Source organism: Phallusia mammillata, chromosome 8 (assembly GCF_965637545.1).
Source record: "Phallusia mammillata chromosome 8, kaPhaMamm4.hap1.1, whole genome shotgun sequence".
Classification (NCBI taxonomy): domain Eukaryota; kingdom Metazoa; phylum Chordata; class Ascidiacea; order Phlebobranchia; family Ascidiidae; genus Phallusia; species Phallusia mammillata.
The window spans coordinates 19,084,884-19,104,047 of NC_137259.1; the positions used below are offsets into that span (position 1 = coordinate 19,084,884).

General features: G+C 38.5%; 2 long non-coding RNA genes across 3 annotated transcripts in view; both read left to right on the forward strand.

The window, feature by feature from the left end:
* Nucleotides 1-19,164, forward strand: part of LOC145204252 (uncharacterized) — a 44,790-nt gene that overhangs the window by 12,712 nt on the left and 12,914 nt on the right. The window lies entirely within an intron of this gene.
* LOC145204251 (uncharacterized) lies at nucleotides 12,834-17,031 on the forward strand. The gene is made up of 5 exons (XR_013853457.1): nucleotides 12,834-12,971; nucleotides 13,977-14,426; nucleotides 15,052-15,161; nucleotides 15,554-15,656; nucleotides 16,450-17,031. It is a non-coding gene; the product is annotated as an uncharacterized LOC145204251 (long non-coding RNA).

The following is a 19,164-nucleotide window of genomic DNA, read 5'->3' on the forward strand; positions in this document are numbered from 1 at the left end:
GAAAATTCACATTGATTTTGGTGATTTTGGTGATTTTGGTAGTTTTTTCTCGCAGCACGTTGTACAAAACTTGAAACTTGTTGTTGTTTCATTGTTAATAAATTTAATTGGGTGTTGCAAAGGTATGTTTTATGCGGTTTAAAGTGAGACCAGTAGGATCTTGGTTTGACAGCTGCAAAAGCATAAAGGCCAACATTTTATGTTGAATGAGCACAAAAAATAGATCAATGATTTTATTCTACATTAAATTCTGCTTCTGATTTTATCGTTAAAAAATATCTCACGTCTTAAGCATTAATATACGTTGAAAATACGATCACAATATTAAATCGCAAACAAAAATTTATGGGTAACCAAGGCTGTGTCTTGAGATGCCAATAAAGATTCTTTGATCTTGTTTTGTTTTATTTAATTTTTTGTTTTATTGCTCAATATTTTAAAATATTTAACTTATTTTGTATGTCAGGTTCGGTTTCGCTTCATTTATAAACACAGATTTGAATAAGGTACCTAAGGCAAAAAGTTAATAAAAATTTATGTTTTTGCTGAAAAAAATATGTCACCGTCAACACCCAAAAAAGGAGCTGCATCACTTTCTACTAAAGTAGATTCCTTGCTACAACAAGTCTCTACAAACACCGAAGAGTTTAATGGTAAACTCAACTCAGTATTATCTGAGTTAAAAATAATTAAAGAGAGCCAACACTTTCTGTCCAAAAAATATGATTTATTGCAAAAAAAACTCAACTTAACTGAAGAAGAAATGAAATCTTTAACAAAAGAGAATACAGAGCTAAAGAAGAGCTTAAAAGAAATGCAAAAAGTTGCCGACAACAACAAACAAGCAATAAATTCACTGGAACAGTATGGTCGAAGGGACTGTCTTGAATTCAATGGCATTCCTCTTACAGAGTCTGAAAATACAGATGAAATAGTTATGGCAATTGCAAAGCAAGTTGGTGTACCCGTAAGTAAACCCGACATAAGCATTTCGCACAGGCTGCCAAACTCAAGATCATCTAACCAAAAGGTCTCACCTACAATAATTGCCAAATTTACTAACCGAAGACTACGGGATAATATTTTCAAGAATCGGATTAAGCTCCACAATCAAGCATCAGCTGCAACAAATAAATCAAAGATTTACATCAATGAGAGCCTAACCAAAGAAAATCGTAAACTATTTTATGCATGTCTTCAATTTGAAAAACAATCGGACTACAAGTTTTTATGGACTAGAAATGGAACAATTCTACTCAGGAAAAATGAAACAAGCCCCACCATCAGCATCCACAGTGAAAAGGATCTTATCACACACAACATCATCATCCCTGAAAGTACATAAAGAATCAATATCAGTATGTTTATTTATTTTTATGCTTTACATAATGTGTTCTTTAATTACTAACTTATTTCCTTTGCCTACCTATACTGTGGATATAATATACACCTATGTTTACACTAGTCCATATTCTTTAATCAGCCAAAGGTTTGTTCAAACAAACTCAACAAAAAGCTTACCTCCTTCCATAACTTGTCTGCCTTCCCATGCCTTGGGATTTAGCTACTCCCCACATAAATGGCACTTATTTCCAGTGTTTATCATTAGAACAAAACATTCCAACTACTTCCAATGGTGAGTCATTTGGACAATGATACATTTTCCTCAGTAGCCCACAGTCAGCAATACAGTCCAGCAGAATTCAAACACCTGTTAATAGGATCAAACCAGTTATCCCTAGTACATCTTAACACAAGAAGCCTGCACAAGAACTTGGGAAAAGTAATTGAGCTAATTCATACCATTAACTGCAAACCGGACATTATAGCCATTTCGGAAACAAAGCTCACAGTAAACAAACATAACCTAATTAACATGCCTGGCTACAACTTCCTTGCAACTGACTCTTCCACTCATGCTGGTGGTGTTGGCCTTTACATCAATGATTCAGTCCCATTTAATCCACGTTCTGACCTTCAATTGCACCATCCAAATACAGAAGATTTATGGGTAGAAATCCAGGCTAATAAATCCAAACATGTCATAATAGGCGTCATTTACTCTCATCCATCCCACAATAAATATATTTCAAAATTCAATGACTACAGCCATTGATAAAATGAACACAAACAAAGAAACATATTACATTTGTGGAGATTTTAATATTAACCTACTTAACAACACCCCTCTTACACATAACTACATTCAAAGCTTACAAGCATCTGGAAATCATTCCCTAATTGACACTCCGACCAGATTTATGCCCAATCAACAACCATCCCTTCTTGATCATATATACACGAACAACAACCCTGCACTGTCCCTAGCAGGCACTATAACGTTTGACATCAGCGATCACTTACCAACATTTATGCTTCTAAAAGGACACAAATCACACACCCAGACCCAAGTCTGGATACGTAAATTTAATTTAATAGATAAAAGTCAGTTTTTAGCAGATTTAGATTTAAAATTGTCTAATCATATCAGCTCCTACCTCGATAATCCCAACAAGTTATTCTCCGAATTTAATGACATCTTCATATCAGTCCTGTATAAACATGCTCCTCTTGTTAAACTCTCTAGATCTCATCAAAAATTCTACAAAAAGCCTTGGATTACAAACAGCATTATAAAGTCCATAAAAACTAAAAACAAACTATACCGCAAAGCTATTAAAAAACGGACCATTGCGGCATATAATAAATACAAAAAATACAATAACACATTAACTCATATAAAAAAGAACGCCAAAATCAACTATTATGCAAGTATTTTACAAAGTAACTCTGGCAACCCAAAAAAGATGTGGAAGGTAATTGGGGATATACTAAACAAAAGGAAATCATCCCCACCCATCTCTTCCATGAAAACATCAGATTCCGATCCCACCACAACTTCTCATCCCCTAACAGTTGCCAACAACTTCAACAAGTACTTTTCCACAATTGGTCTGAAGCTTGCTCAATCCATTCCAGCATCAAATCATTCACCTCTAAAATATATCACCAGCACCTTCAATCATTCCATGTACCTACACCCTATTGATAACTATGAGATGGAAAGCACAATAAACAATCTTAAAAATAACTCCTCTAAAGACACCTTCGACATTCCCTTAAATTTAATCAAAGTTAGTTGTCCAATAATATCTGCATACCTTACTGAAATCTACAACCTTTGTGTAAGTACAGGTGTATTTCCAGATGACATGAAAATTGCTAAAGTGATTCCAATTTTCAAAAGTGGGGACCATCAACTTTTCTGCAATTACAGACCAATATCAATCCTTCCACATTTCTCGAAGATATTTGAAAAACTTTTGAAAAAAAATCTAAATTCTTACCTAAATAAATTCAATATCATCACAGATAATCAAGCTGGGTTTAGAACAAGTTTCTCAACAACACTTTCGCTTCTAGAATTATACGACTACCTTTTAATGCAAAATAGTGTAAAGAAGACAACATGTGCAATATTTCTGGATCTCAAAAAAGCATTTGACACCGTTGACCACCAAATTCTTCTTGGTAAGCTTGAAAAACATGGAATTAGAGGCATTCCATTGAAACTTCTCACTTCGTTTTTGACCGGTCGTAAACAATTTGTAATGTTAAATTCAACACAGTCTCAGTATCAGGACATTGTTTGTGGCGTCCCGCAGGGCTCAGTTCTTTCTCCAATTCTATTTCTCATTTATATAAATGACTTACCTTCCATTACCAACTTCAAAACAAACTTATTTGCGGATGACACAGCTCTCTTCATGTCCAACAAAAACGTCCAAATATTAGAGGTTGAAGTAAACCAGCAACTAAACAAAATAAGCCAATGGATGTCTTCAAACAAGCTTACCATTAATACTTTAAAAACTAATTTTATAATTTTCCCTCAAAAATCAATCTCACAAAAATGCTTTAGCGTAAGTTGTGGTCAACAGAAACTAAACCAAGTGTCCCATACTAAATACCTCGGAATGATCATAGATGACAAACTCTCTTGGAAACAACATGTTGCATACGTTGCAAAAAAGCTAGCCTCTGGGTCAGGTATGCTATTTACGCTTAAAAAATATTTGCCATCAGCTTCATTAAAGCCTGTTTATTCAGCTCCTGTCGCAAGTCATTTGACTTATGGCATTCTGAGCTGGGGCACGGCTACATCCCAAACTCTACATCATCTAAATGTTCTTCACAATAAGGCTGTCCGAAATTTAACAAACGTATCATACAGAGAAAACCTAAATCATGTATATTCGAAAAGTCAAATTCTTAAAATTCCTGACATGTACAATTTTGAACTAGGAAAATTTATGTTCAAAGTTCACAATAAGCTACTGCCTCCTGTCTACACCTCTGCCTATACTTACATTAGTTCCATTCATAATCATATAACACGTCAGTCTGCCACTAACCACTTTTTCATCAAACGAATGTCCTCAACAAAATCCCAGGCAGCATCTATTTACCAAGGCCCAAAATTATGGAATTCCATTCCTCATTATATAAAAAACAACCCTCTTCGCTTGTTTAGCAAATTATACAAAAAAAGCCTTTTGGATATGTATCTGACCTGGTAAGTTTTTACATGTGTGCCATACTTCTTATCCGCATTATTTTTCACGTTACTTTCCAATGCTGTGTACCTTTCGCTTGTATTCCTCCCGCCAGTTCCCTAGCAACCACGTGTAATGTATGATAACATTTACAAGACCAATACAGTACATCATTTGCATTACTGTAAACTGTGCACACTGCTCTAGTTATCAAAAGACTCCTGCTGTGTGACTATCTTTTTTCCTTTTTGCCTATTTATCATTATTTCTGTACACGGGTGGCTGACTCGATGACCTATATGGTCCCTTCGCCATCCACCAGTTGCTTGCCTATTATATTTTATTTGCATGCAATAACCGCGTACGCAACTGAAAATAAAATGATGGATGATGGATGGACAGAATTTCTTCCCCCTACGTCTAAAATCCTCATAACACAAATAAAACAGTTATTATGTTTAGGGTTGTACGGCATAACCAGGCCTAAGACGTATTACGTATAAACAAATTCCACAAAAAAGTTTTTTTAACTTTCTTGTGAACCACTACCTTACCGTGGTGAGAGAGTTTCCGTGCCTCCATGACCAGAAGAGCTGCACTGGCTGGAGAAATTTTCTCCTTAAGGGTCACCCATGCCAGAGAGGTCTGAAGATGAAGGCCAGACTAAAAGTGGTTCAAACCAAAACAACTGTCATGACAGCGCGACAGGAAGCAAAACACACTGCCTCGGACGTCGCGCAGCATAAAAAGGTCCGCGCTCGAGCCTTAGGCAGAGAGGCCCGTTCGAAAAGTAAGCGACATTCTCCACCTTCGGCCAGCCTTACTGGCAGCTCCACCAATGTGCTCGCTACATGTTTGGAGAGGCGGAGGGGGACAGATAAAAACTCAAGATAAAGTCGCACACTCACGAGAAAAAAACCACCAACTTTTATTTGGCAATTGTTTTCACACTCACAGGAAAAGAGTTGGAATTGGTGGAAGAAGCAAAACAAAACCATCTTGATATTGTCGGAATATTTTCTTCCAAGAAACGTGGCTCTGGAACTGTGTATTTGGACGGTGGGTGGAAGCTCTTCTATTCAGGTGCTGATCAAAGCATGTCGGCAAAGGCGGGTGTAGGCATACTCACAAGTCCTCGGTTGGCAGACTGCGTGTCGGATTGGATTCCCTTGGGGTCGCGAGTCTGCATTTTGAAGCTCAAAGTTCAAGAGCGGTCATTGTGCCTCTTACAGGTATATGCTCCTAATGCTACGAGTGAATATCAGGCTTTTATGGATGAAGTTAACGATGCTCTTCTAAGAGTGACACCATCTGAATCCATTATCCTCATGGGCGATTTTAATGCGCACATTGGAACGGACAATGAAACATGGAAGGGTGTGATTGGAAAACATGGAGATGCCTCGTTTAACGAGAACGGTCGGTATTTGTTGCAGCTTTGCCTCAAAGATCTTTGATAGATTTTTACATTGTGTCGACTGACTTGTTCTCTGATGTGTTGCACGTTCGAGTCAAACGTGGTGCTGAATTGTCAACTGATCACCACCTAGTGGTATGTTCCTTACGAATTTGGAATCCTCGGCCTAACAATAAATTTTGTAAGTCAACCGTGGCATATAGGATCAAATGGGAGGCTTTGGAAGACAAAGAAGTAAGAAAGAAGTTTTCGAGCATGTTATCAAAGTTCAGACAACTTCCAGAGGTATCTGAGGACATTGAGATGGAATGGGAATCATTCAAAACAGCTATAATTTCATCTGCTGCTGAATGTTGCGGGCGAAAACGACTCAGAGTAACGGAGAACAAAAAGAAAACACCTTGGTGGATTGAGGATGTGAAACAAGTGATTCGTGCAAAGAAGGAGGTTTTTAGGGAGTTGTTGCAAAACAGGTCTTCATCTGAATTGCAATCGCGTTACTCGGTAGCGCGGAGAGCTGCCACTTTAGCAGTTAAAAAGTCCGAAGAGAAATCTTGGGAGGAGTTTGGTCGACAGTTGAATTCCAACTACACATCGGCAAACAAAGTATTTTAGCAGACCACCCGCCGTTTGCGTGGTAAGAGATCAAATGCCACAAGCTACATCAAGGACACAGATGGAAACATCACAGTGAGGGGCGAAAGGTCGAGAGGAGGGACGGACCTTTCCAACGGTACCCTAAATGTCGCTCTGTGCGCTAGTAAAGGCAATGCCAATTGATACACAGCAAATGGTCCAACCAGGAGACGAGGAAGTCTTCACAGCAGCCGAAGTTGCAATAGCAGTACGAGAGTTAAAATCCGGAAAGGCAGCTGGTGATGATGAAATCCGACCCGAAATGTTGAAAGCTCTGGGACGGGAAGGAATTCTGTGGTTAACACAAGTGTGTCAAGTGGCATGGAAAGTTGGTAAGACACCTAAAGACTGGCAAACGGGCGTAGTTATTCCAATTTTCAAAAAAATGCGATCGTAAGGAATGTACGAACTAGAGGAATATCGTTGCTTAGTTTGCCAGGAAAGGTGTATGCCAAATGCCGTGAACGTAAATGCTGAGAAATAGTGGAAACAAAGCTGGAGGAGGGCCAGTGTGGTTACCGTCCCGGTCGCCGCACTACGGACCAAATCTTCACATTGAGGCAAGTTTTCGAGAAATCATGGGAATATACCAAAGACGTCTTCGCATGTTTCGTCGACCTTGAGAAGGCATTTGATCGGATTCCTCGAGAAAAGCTTTGGGGAGTACTACAGGAACATGGTATCAATGGCCTGCTGTTGCTGGCCGTTAAGTTATTGTGTTCGCGTAAACGGCAAACAATCTAAACCATTCCATGTGGGCGTTGGTCATCGTCAAGGATGTGTATTGTCACCACTTCTTTTCGTTATCTACATGAACTGAATTGACAAGTGCAGCCAAACTGATGATTGTGTCAAGATTGGAAGCTTTAAAATTAGTCGTTTGCTTTTTGCAGATGATCTGGTTTTGCTTGCTTCTACTGAATCTGGCCTCTAAACAGCTTTGCTGCTGCAAGTAACACCGCAGGGATGAAAATCAGCACAAGGAAAACTGAGGAACTCCATCTTTCCAGAAAACCTGATCAGTGTAAGTTACAAGTAGATGAAGTTTCACTGAAACAGGTGGAGAAGTTTAAATATCTTGGGGTCACATTCACAAGTGATGGGAGACAAGACACCGAAATTAATGTCAGAACTGGGAAAGCAAGTTCTGTGATGAGAGCATTGCAGCATTCGGTTGTCATGAAGCGAGAATTGTCGAAGAAGGCGAATATGGCGGTATTCAAAACCATCTTCATTCCCATACTCACGTATGGTCATGAGTCGTGGATAATGACCGCGAGTACAAGCATCTGAAATGAGGTTTTTGCGTAGGGTGGAAGGGGTTACTTTACTTGACAAAATACGTAGCTCCGAAATCTGCAAATCTCTGAACGTCGATCCTCTACTTCTCCGAATCGAAAGATGAGATGGTTTGGCCATGTTAGCAGAATGCCTCAGGAAAGACTTCCCAAACAATCTTTGTCGGAAAGGAAGCGGCCTACTGGACTCTAACTCGATGACTCGATCAAGATGAAAGCGTGGCTTGGAATCGTTTGGGACTTCATATAAATCAAGTGAAGGTAGTGGTGAAAGACCGTGGGGTGTGGAGGCTCTTGAGCTGCTGCCTCCGCGACCCTCAGTTAAGGATTAAGCGGGACAGAAAAATGATGATGATGATATGTTTTTAATATAACCTGACAAAAGACAAGTTTATTGATCTTTTATTTTCAACTACTGGCTGTTTTCGAAAGACACCGCGCGGCCGAATGGTTAGAGGCTCCGTTCCATGCTCCAAAGGTCGCGTGTTCAAATCCCTCAAAGTCCCAAAGATTTTTTTGAAACACAGAAGTGGCAAAATTTGAAATGTTTATTATCGCTTAACGCATGATAAGTTGATGAATTAAACGTATCAATATTTTTAATTTCATGTTGGTTTTTGCGTCTGAATAACGTTACTTCAATCTTGCCCATGTAAAGCTCTTACAAACAAGCAAAGTTTTATGTTTAGAGTCTTAGGGCCGAATGCAGAAACCTGGATTATCGCTGAGCCTCGGATTATCTACGTCACGGTCTGTTGATCCGTATGCAGAAACTCGGCTTAGCGCGTGAGCCTGTCTTAACAGTGATCCGCGGATCAGGATTTTAGGTGGATTTGTAATCCTGGTAGATCGGTGATTTAGCGCTCTGAGCCGCCGATTTTTGCATTGCAATGGTTATTTCCACGTGGGCAGGGCTCAGTGGGCTGCGCTCATTTAAGTGCAAAGTTAGGTAAGGCAGACGTACACGGTTTGTATGCGTGGTCTTTCAGACGACAGGAAAAGTTTATGGCAGTTTGATGTGGTGGCATTTAAAATGGAAAACATTAGTTTTTAATATTATTTTCTATTTTGTTTAAAACAAGTTTTATTTTTTTAGAAAAATCTATTTATTTAATCATTATCAATTTATTTAATCTGCCTTTTATAAATCATTTTTTCAAATCCACATCGGCATCACCAACGTTTTGTCATGGCCTCAAGTACAAGCCTTGATACCATTGATTTTCTTGAGATGTTGGATGATACCTTTGCCATTGACACCAGAAATTTAAAAGATTATCAAAACCCATTTGAGTGCTTCAACAATGAAGATTTTTTCAAGAGATTCCGCTTCTCCAAGCCAACAGTTTGTCTCCTTCTAAATATAATATCTGAAGATCTAATAGTGAGAGCACATGCCATTCCTCCTTTTTTACAACTTCTGATTACATTAAGATTTTATGCAACCGGTCATTTTCAAAGAACAGATGGGGATTTGATTTCGAGTAATCAGAGCACGACATGCAGAATCATAGAAAAAGTGAGCATAAGCATTGCAAAGCGAAGGGATGTTTTTTATCTTTTCCTTCGTCAGATGATCTGTCAGCTTTGAAAAATAAATTTTATTCCATAGCATCATTTCCGAATGTAGTTGGTGCAATCGATTGCACACATATACCCATTCAATCACCAGGAGGAAATGATGCTGAGCTTTTTCGCAATCGAAAGCTTTTTTTTCAATTAATGTGCAGTGCATCTGTGACCCATTTCTTAAATTTACAAACATCGTTGCCCAATGGCCAGGATCCACACATGACTCCAGAATTTTTCAAAATAGTAGAGTTTTCAGCAACTTTGAGGATGGTTTGATTTCTGGCTGTTTGCTTGGAGATGGTGGATATCCATTGAAGCGCTATCTTTTAACTCCATTCCGTAACCCTTCAACTGCTGGACAGAACCGGTACAACAAATCTCATATTCAAACCAGGAATTGCATTGAACGTGCCTTTGGTGTCTACAAGCAGAGGTTCCGGTGTTTAAGAATTCCATTGCGCACCAAGTTGGAAAATTCTTTGGTCATTATTGTTGCCACAGCATTTCTACATAACTTTGCCATAACCCACAACAACAATATAGAAATTAATGATACAGAGGATGATCTTGAAGTTGACATGGTACCTTTCTCTTCAAATACAACCCGTGCAAATTTTTGGCGAGAACAAATTGTAATCAACCATTTTTCCTGAGCTTTTTGTGTAAGAAATGCATTTTATCAGTTATATATTTTTGCATTTGTTTTGATTTCTGTTATATTTCAGCGTTTGTTTTGAACTTATTATTTAGTTTAGTGTTTAAAAGATTTTATGATTCTGTGACTTATTTCCCAAAAAAACAGTGGGGTTGTTTTTTGCCAAAATTCTATTCCACACAATAATATTTTAGAAACAACACCTTTTTAATTGGTACTAAAGTCTACACAAAACAGAAGTTGACGAACCTGTTGTTGCACGATAGAAAGTCATGGACACCATGTTGTGTCCAAAATAATCCAGAGGTTATAAGAAACCATATATACATTGCCTGACATTTATAAACTGGAGAGCTTTATTCCGAATTTGATTCGCCAATTCTTTTTTCAGAATAAAGCTCTCCAGTTTATAAACATCAGGCAATGTATGTATTATGGTTTCTTATAACCTTTGGATTATTTGGGACACAATGTGGTGTCAATGAGGGCAATATATGCTCTATGGTGTAAGAATAGGTTGGTCAGCTTTTGTTTTATGTAGACTTTTCTTAGGATCTATTTTACATTTTGCCGGTGTACTTTTGTACCTAATATTCATGACCGTTTACTGTGAATTTTGGTAATTTCAAGGTGTTCGCTTTACTGCAGCTAGACGAGCATGTTTTTTGTAAAACTAGATAAAAGTATTATAACAGCCACATTTTTTTTGTTAACATATAATCAATTTTACATTGCATTACATACTAGGCGGAGTTTTCTGGTCAAAATTTCTTACATAATCTTATTTACATTAAAATCTATCTGACTTCAGAGGCTTGCATTGTAACTTTTTTGTGATACCACCACACATTCATGTGTTTATTATTTACCATTTCTGATGTAATGCTGATTTGTTGGCGGTGATAGAGTTCAAAAATATAACCCAAACCAATGTTAACTTTTTGTGGTTCAGGCAAGCAAAAGTCAGCAGCAGACTTTATTGATTACAAATAAACAATGCATATGGTAAAATATATAAACACATTTGAAATAAAAACTAGTGAAAAAAACAACAACTAAACAGGCGAAATATATTCAATGTCTGCAAATTAATTTAAAATGATTTAATAACAAATTAGGTGCCCTTCACATTAGCCTTTTGCCTTGAGCAATATGAAGGGCAATTAAGTGCGCAATCCGTCCTGCTTTCCTCGCACACTGGATCCTTTCCCAAGGTTTTTTTTTAAAGCAGGACGGAGGCCCTTCCTTGGGATCACCAGTATGTTTCGCAGGAAGCCCCCTCTGATTACAGTAGGACATCGGGCCGGCAGCACTTGCAACCACATTGCAGCGCACTCCTTTCTCGATTCAGCGCCCTTCTCTCCTTTATTTCGGCTATTTGCTCAGCACAAATAGCCTCTTTCATTTGTGCCACCTTCAACTTTTGTGCAACTAAGGCTCGCCTTTCTTTTGCTTCACTGAGCTGCTTGTCTTTGAGAGCTAGCTCCCTTTCTAACAATAGCTGCCTTGTTGCCATTTCATTTTTGCGCATCGAGCGGAGATTGCTGCTCTGTGGCTGAGACACAGTTGTTGATGTGCCTGGCGCTGCAGTTGTTAACTCAACAACAACCTTACTGCTCTCATCCTTGGGGGTGGCCTCTGCGTCACAGTCAAAGTTGTTTCCCAAAGGAAACACCTGTGATGGAAGGGCTGCTGCACATAAAAAACACTCCTGTTAAACTTGACTTCTACAAAAATAAGTTTACAACTGCTCTCACTGTACCTGTGACCAACTCGGCAAGAGGGTCCTCAACAAGTAGTGGTTGCCCACCACCTGTCTTGAACATCTCTCGCCTCTTGTCGGCATGCAATTTCTTGGCTCTGGCTTTCTGGTTTTTCCACAGTCGCTTTAAATGGCTAGTGTCACAAGGGTTTTGGACACAGCTATTATAAGCTTCCGTGACCTGCTGCCAAGCCAATTCCTTGCGCCGTGCAGAAGCCTTGTCGGTAGCTTTGCATTCAATCACGTCACTGAAGTGGAACTTCGGATCAGTGAGCAAAGCTGCCAACCACTCTTTGTCAGCATCAACAAAGCTGTGGCGTGCCCTTTTGCTGCAAACTTCTATTGAAGACATAGTTCTATAATCATAAATGAGTTATAGTGCCTAAAAAAACACAACTGTTAGCTGACAGATATCAGTAATAAAGCTATTTACAACGAACTTGATACCAGTAAAAAGTTCTCAAGAGAATACAACTACTTTTTGTCAAAGTTGAGGAACAATCCTACAAAAAAAACGGTACTGTCTAAACTTTTTTTGCCGCCGTCTGCCTCATTTCTGTCCACTCCAAAATGTTAGCGACAACTTTCCTGTTGCAATTTGCCGTCCAAACCTATTCGCGCCAAAACAAAAGCTGAGTCACAACGGAAAATTTGGCGTCAGTGATGCGTGACAGACCAAATCCAAGGCTTGGCTGAGCCGAGCTTGATCCGAGTTTCTGCATACCGCTGAGCCGGGCCTATGATCCGGGGATCGGCTGAGCCTCGATTGGCGCTAAGCCGCGACTTGAGATAATCCAGGTTTCTGCATTCGGCCCTTAGTGACATAATCAGTCTTGGTCTCTTTAATTTGCAAACTTGCTGCAAACAGGCACGCTCTACTTGTCTCTTTCCGGAGGAGGTGATTGGTTGGCTAGAACACGTGACTGCTTGATTAAGCAAACGAGAACTCCGCAGGCAGCTGAATTGGGGATTCCGAAGCTGACTTGCAGGGGCGCCAAGGTTGATATAAAAGCAAAGAGCTGATTCCACGCGCTTTTAAACACGTTTTCCTGGGAGCGGATGATAGAAGCTGCACGTAAGTTTGGGTTGAATAAATAAGATATGTGGTGTTAGATGTTATAATACTTAAACGCCATAGTATATTTACATACACGTTGTATCATAGGGTATTTACGGTATTGTTTTAATGTATAAGTTTAAATACCAAACAATTTAGTGATTACGCATATAGTGGTGTGTTTTAATCTCTGAACTGTATAATCTAATCATGTACACGTGGTAACAAAGTATATTCGACATAGTTTATTAAATATATAGGCTGACAACCGAATTAACTAATTACTGCATTGTTATTGAACCCAAGCGTGTGGTGGCCTGTTCCATCGAGAAACATGTATCTTATCATATGCGCGTTATAACGTAAGGTATATTAGATATAGTTTGAATATATAAGGTTAAAACCGAATAAAATACCGATTATCGCATATATTTGTGCGAGTTATCATATGTGCAGTAAACTGTCGCTCTTACAAACTGTATTGACAGTGTAGTAGGTTTAGGAATGAATAGCTAGATTCCTAGTTAGCTTATCAGAGCGGTTGGTAGCAATCCTTGTATGCTTTGTGGAACAACTGTTTTTGCCTTAGGTTAATTGGTTTCTGTGTTTTATGCCATTCGAAACTGCCGACGTGAAGCAACCGTCTTTAACTGAATGCTCGAGTGATACTGTGTGTAGTTGTGCGTTTTGTCTTCCCACTGGTAAAGTTAATTTCTCTTAAAAGCAGCACTACGCTCGTTTTCAATTTTTAAGATCAGGCCACACGCCAGGTTCATATGAGGCTTCATACCGAATCAGATGCTTGGGAGACCGGCTTTACTCGGTATAACGCCTCTAATATGCCTGGCGTAATCTATTTCTATTACAGAGTAACAATTTATTTTGTCACTATAACTAGAGAAATATATTGATAATAATCGTAATGCAAGTTTATAGTGCATATGCACAATTTATTTGGTTACTTTAAATATCTTGGATTATTGATGTTTACTTCACACTAATTGCAACTTACATATTTTGCAGCTGTTACGTCACAATGTCGTGATTGATGACGATGGCAATGTATGGCGTCATAGTGACAAAACCGGTTTGTTAATTGTTTCTGCTCGGGACGATTTTAAAACACTTAGGGACTTACCCAGAACCTTGTTTTATTTTGGCTATTTTTTGTTTACTTTTTTCTCTCCTCTTTTATTCTTTTTTTTTCTTTTTTATTCTGAACTTGTTTTTTTCGCCGCACTATATAATATCGAGGGTGTGCACGGCCCTTTATATTATTTCTGCGGATTTTTTAAACAAGGTTCTGGGTTACGCACTACGCGCATAAACGGCCCCTTTACTTAATTTATAAACGTTTAATCTTAAAGCGAATAACGGCATTTCGGAATGGTTTAATACTAAAACCGGTTTTGTCACACTAAATGACAACCTTGCAACCATCCAACGGACCTGAACGGAACTGAAGCCCCAGTGGTGAGTTTTAGAAGGGCAACTTGTTTTCCTTTGTATCATGCGGGCGCATAATGCATTGTGACGAACCCAGTATAAATAGAAGATTCTATTTATATACTTAAGACGTCTGTTTAGGGCAATTGTGTAGGCTTTGTTTAAGTCTACATCGGTCGGTCCTGGCCCGCGAGCCAATTTTTCATGGCACGCCAAACGGGTTTGTGCATTCATATTAGAGTACGTATATTTATTAGTTACATTAGTTTGTCACGATGCATTAGTATCAAAACCCAGCTTACACGCACGAATCTACTTCTTAATTACTGATTCCTATTTTATAACAGCTGGCACAAAACCACTATAACACATAAACATATTGCACGCGAAATCATTACCAATTTTGACAAAACAAGTAAACTGGCATACGGCTCTTTATGACCCCTAGTCTACAATATGTTATAATACGCGACTGTTGTCACCATCGCTTATACCATGTTTTGGTAACTCGTGATTATATCAAATACTACGCACAGTTTATATGATTAAAAAGCCTACTACACAATTTGGGAGAAAATGTAGAGTTGAATCAATAAATAACGTCCCATGTATGTTAGTTGGGATTTTATAAGTATTGTTGATTTGTCTGCAGGTGAGTGGAGACGACGGGATAAGGAAGCGACGATGATCAGATCCGTATATCCGAACCAAAGGAGTTGACTGGAGTTGAACAACCAACAAATGAGCAAGCACCAGGAGGAGGTTAATATGTTTGTTTTCTCGCTTGAGTGACGTAACCATTAGTGACGTCATGTTGGTTACGTCATCCACCCTTTTTAAGTCCTTATTTAAAGTATCTTATTCCATTCTGAAGATGCCTATTACCGCATAGGTGACATATATGTTTGTGTGCCTGTATTAATTAAACGGTGAATGATTCGAAATAAGTTTTCAATCTGTAATGATACGGGACTGTTGTCTCCATCTCTCCTACTGAGTCTCTGGTGACTCGCGATTATACAATAAACAACACAGTTTATATGGATAATAGGTTTATCACACAATTTTGTTGCGAGAAAATGAGAGTTATGTGAAATTACTTTCCGCGTTTGTTGCACATTGCTGTGTTTTAAACGTTGTTGATTTATCTGCAGCTGAGTGAGACGACAGGATGGTCCATCGGTCGGATCCGGATCTACAGGAGTTGACTAACGAATCAGCAAACATCAGAAACAACGACATCAGGACAGGAACGAGGTAACTTTGATGAAATGAATCTTAACTTGTACGCCAGGCTTAATATAGATGTTGTATGAAACCAAAGCGCACATCCATGCATTTTCATGTGGTGAAGCGTGAAGCAGAAAAATCTAGCCTGCGGTGGGATTCGAACCCATGATGTGTTCTTTTAATCATAGTATTTTATAAAACAGCCACTTAGGTTTTTTTTTATCAACACTAGGAAGCAAAGCACGAAAATACGGTTCGTAACAGACATGCAAAACACACTGCATTTTCAACCTACCCATGTTGTCGAACCCAGTCGTGTTGTCTTCGCGCCGCTCGCTTCTCCAGTGAGATCCCAACTTCTCTGTCACTTGTTAGTAGTCTTAAAGGTAGTCTACTTCACTTACCCCACGTTCCCCATATATGTATTACCGTTGGCGTATTTTAACTTAGGGAGTTTCGTAACCTCTTCCTGATCCTGTGTCACTAATGTAGTATTTGTGTTATTCTCGGGGAATGCTTGGGAGAGCGGCTTGGTTCGGTATAACGCCTTCAATAGGCCTGGTGTACTGTGATTTATAAATGAGTGTGCCGTGATCACTGGTCTGGATAGACGCTTCAGGGCTGATCCCAGTATGAATGTATTCATCTTTATTTGTAACATTTTCTATCGATTTTATGAGCAAAATCAAAAATACAAGTTAGCATACCAGTAATTTATGTATTATTAGGCATTCCAACCACCTATGTAGTTTATAAACTTTCTATGCAACTTATAACAGTCGCAGGTTTAGCACAACTACAACTTTACATTTATTTCCAGGAACTACACCACATTTACTTGGATTACGCAAGAAACAACTCAATCTCTCCATCGAACAAGAAACTTAAATTCCGATAAGTCACATTTCGAGTCTGTCGTGTGATTTACCAAAGTCGTTTACCAAAGTCAAACAAAATAATTGCAATGTAACTCCATAATCTTAATATTACTTCATAACATGATAGGATATTTATTATTTTACAAACTCCATGTTGTAGATTTTTTACTGTTTCATAAACTTTTTATTTGCATCTCCCGTAATCGGGTTTTGCTTTCATAACTTGGACGACATAAAATGCACGACAAACTCTTTGTATGTGTTTGGGCTAACTGTTTGTTTTTAATTTGTTTAGGCTAATTGTTTTTGTGTTATACTTGTTTTGGCTAAACGTGTAAGGCTAAATGTGTTAGGCTAATTGGGAATTTAAAGGGGGGGTCCACGATGGCGGTTTTACTTGGTTAGTTTACAAAACCTCTACATTAGCCCCCATTCACAAATAACAAGTTTTACCTAAATGGTTAATTTGTCATGCAACCTAATTTTTCGTAAGTTAACTCCCATATTTATCAGTAGTGTTAATTTTAACGGGATAATAATTCATTACTGCTAAGGCCCCTTCTACACCTTTGTTAAAAATTAGTTTCAAAACCAAATGCTGTCGTTAAAAGTGTTATTAAATCACAGTTGGTCTTTAAAACTTCTGATCTGAATTACACAGTATTTTATAACCCATAGTTTTTGCTCCCTTCTATCGCGTTGATGCCCAACTGCATTCGTTGACTTTACGCCTTAATTATACTACGGTTTTAAACCAGGTTCTTTTCCTAAACTGAAATACAATACAAACTTAAACTGAAATACTATACTTGATCCACCAGTTTTTGCGCTTTTAACCCGAATATCATTGGTAATAACGATAAAGTTAATGTGACACCCGGAACCTTGTTTCATGATCTATTTTTATTTACTTTTACTTCACTTCTCTTTTATTCTTTACATTCCTTGCATTTTTATTTTGCCGCATTATATAATATGGGCGATTCGTGCACTGTCTCCCATATTATTTTTGCGGATTTTTAAACAAGGTTCCGGGATTATTTTTGCGCATAAACTGTAATATAAATTTCAAAAAAACGTAATTACGTCTTTACCGCAACTTCGCATAGTTTTACGTTTTCTGGTGGACCAAATACTCTTTCCCCTAACACCCTACGTCGTGGTATGGGAATTCCCGTTAGCGGGTCCCCTCTTCTAACAAGTTACGTCATATTAGGGTAATTCCCATGAGCGCGCCCCCCTCTCCTAACAAGTTACGTCATATTAGGGAAATTCCCAAAAGCGCGTCCCCCTCCCCCTAACGTGATACCTCATAGTAGGGGAATTCCCTAAAGCGCCTTTTCCTCCCCTAACACGTTACGTCAAAGTAGGGGAGTTCCTGTTTGCTCAAGAAAACACAAGTTGACGCCATATTAATTTTTCAACTTATTTCCTTTTCAGTGAGGTTTTGTATTCTGCCTGGTAAACCGCCTTAGTAGTTAAGCGTGTGTGTGTTGTGAGGGTTTTAATACTTAATGTTTAATTGGTAATATATGTTTAAATATGTTTTTATTTGCAAATAGTTTTGTTAACACTAATGTATTTATGTTTAAATATATTAGTTTTTTTCTAGTTTTTTGAAAGCTATAGAGGTATGTTTGTGTGTGTGTGTGTGTATGTTTGTGTTACTGTTTTTACTAGGAGTTCATCCCCGTTTGTATAGGCTTAATTGTTGGTAGCTGTAGTATTTGTTTAAATATATCTTATGTGTCTATATCTGTTACTGATTTACAGTGACAGATATATATATGTTTATGATGTTTTGTGTATTTTTATGGTTGTTAACGCTGTTTTAATTTACTTACCATGTTTTCAGCTTGCGCTTTTCGTGCGCCAGTCTGTTTTCCTCGTTTCGGTTGTAGTTCTGCACCGAACGAGGGTTTCTCTACTGCCTTAGATGAAACCCATTGCGTGGGTTGACACCTTGACGTGGTGCAATGGCTTTCAAACCAAGATCAACCCGCAGAACCCAGTGTTTACTCCAGTTTATTTGTTTCCAATTGTTTGTGTTGTAAAAGCGTTGAACTTATGTTACCCCTTTCATGTTTTGTTTTTTCATTCCTTTACACACTTTCCTTCACAGATACAGATGCGACATTCGATTCAGCGTTACATGATGAACAAAGACTTCGGAAAACTTCGAAAAATACTTCTTCGTGCGTTGGTTTACTTTATTTCTGCTTTATTTTTTACTGGATCTCTACAACTTGGAAGTAAATGAAAATCATATGATTATCATTGTGCTTGGAAAAAAACCTTTGGAAAAAAAACATTTTGCTCACTTACATAAGAATTTAATGTCGCTGGATATTCCAGTACCGCGATGGCGAAGTCATAGTGTCCTTTAACTGGGATGAGTCGAGAAGCTTGAAACGGAAATAATCTGTCCTGGCTCCTTTCAATTAATAGTTCCCAACCCCGCTATACCGCCGCTGCAAAACACAGAGAAAAAATCAGGCAGACGAAATACCGTTTGTGCACTTCTGACTTGAATGCGGCTGAAGCCAGGAAAAGCTGCGGTTACGTCATTTCAGCCAGACTCGCTGGAAACGCGTTTAAGCGATCAAAAGTCATTTCTGCAAACATATTACGCCTTGCTGGGAAGACTTTATTGTAAC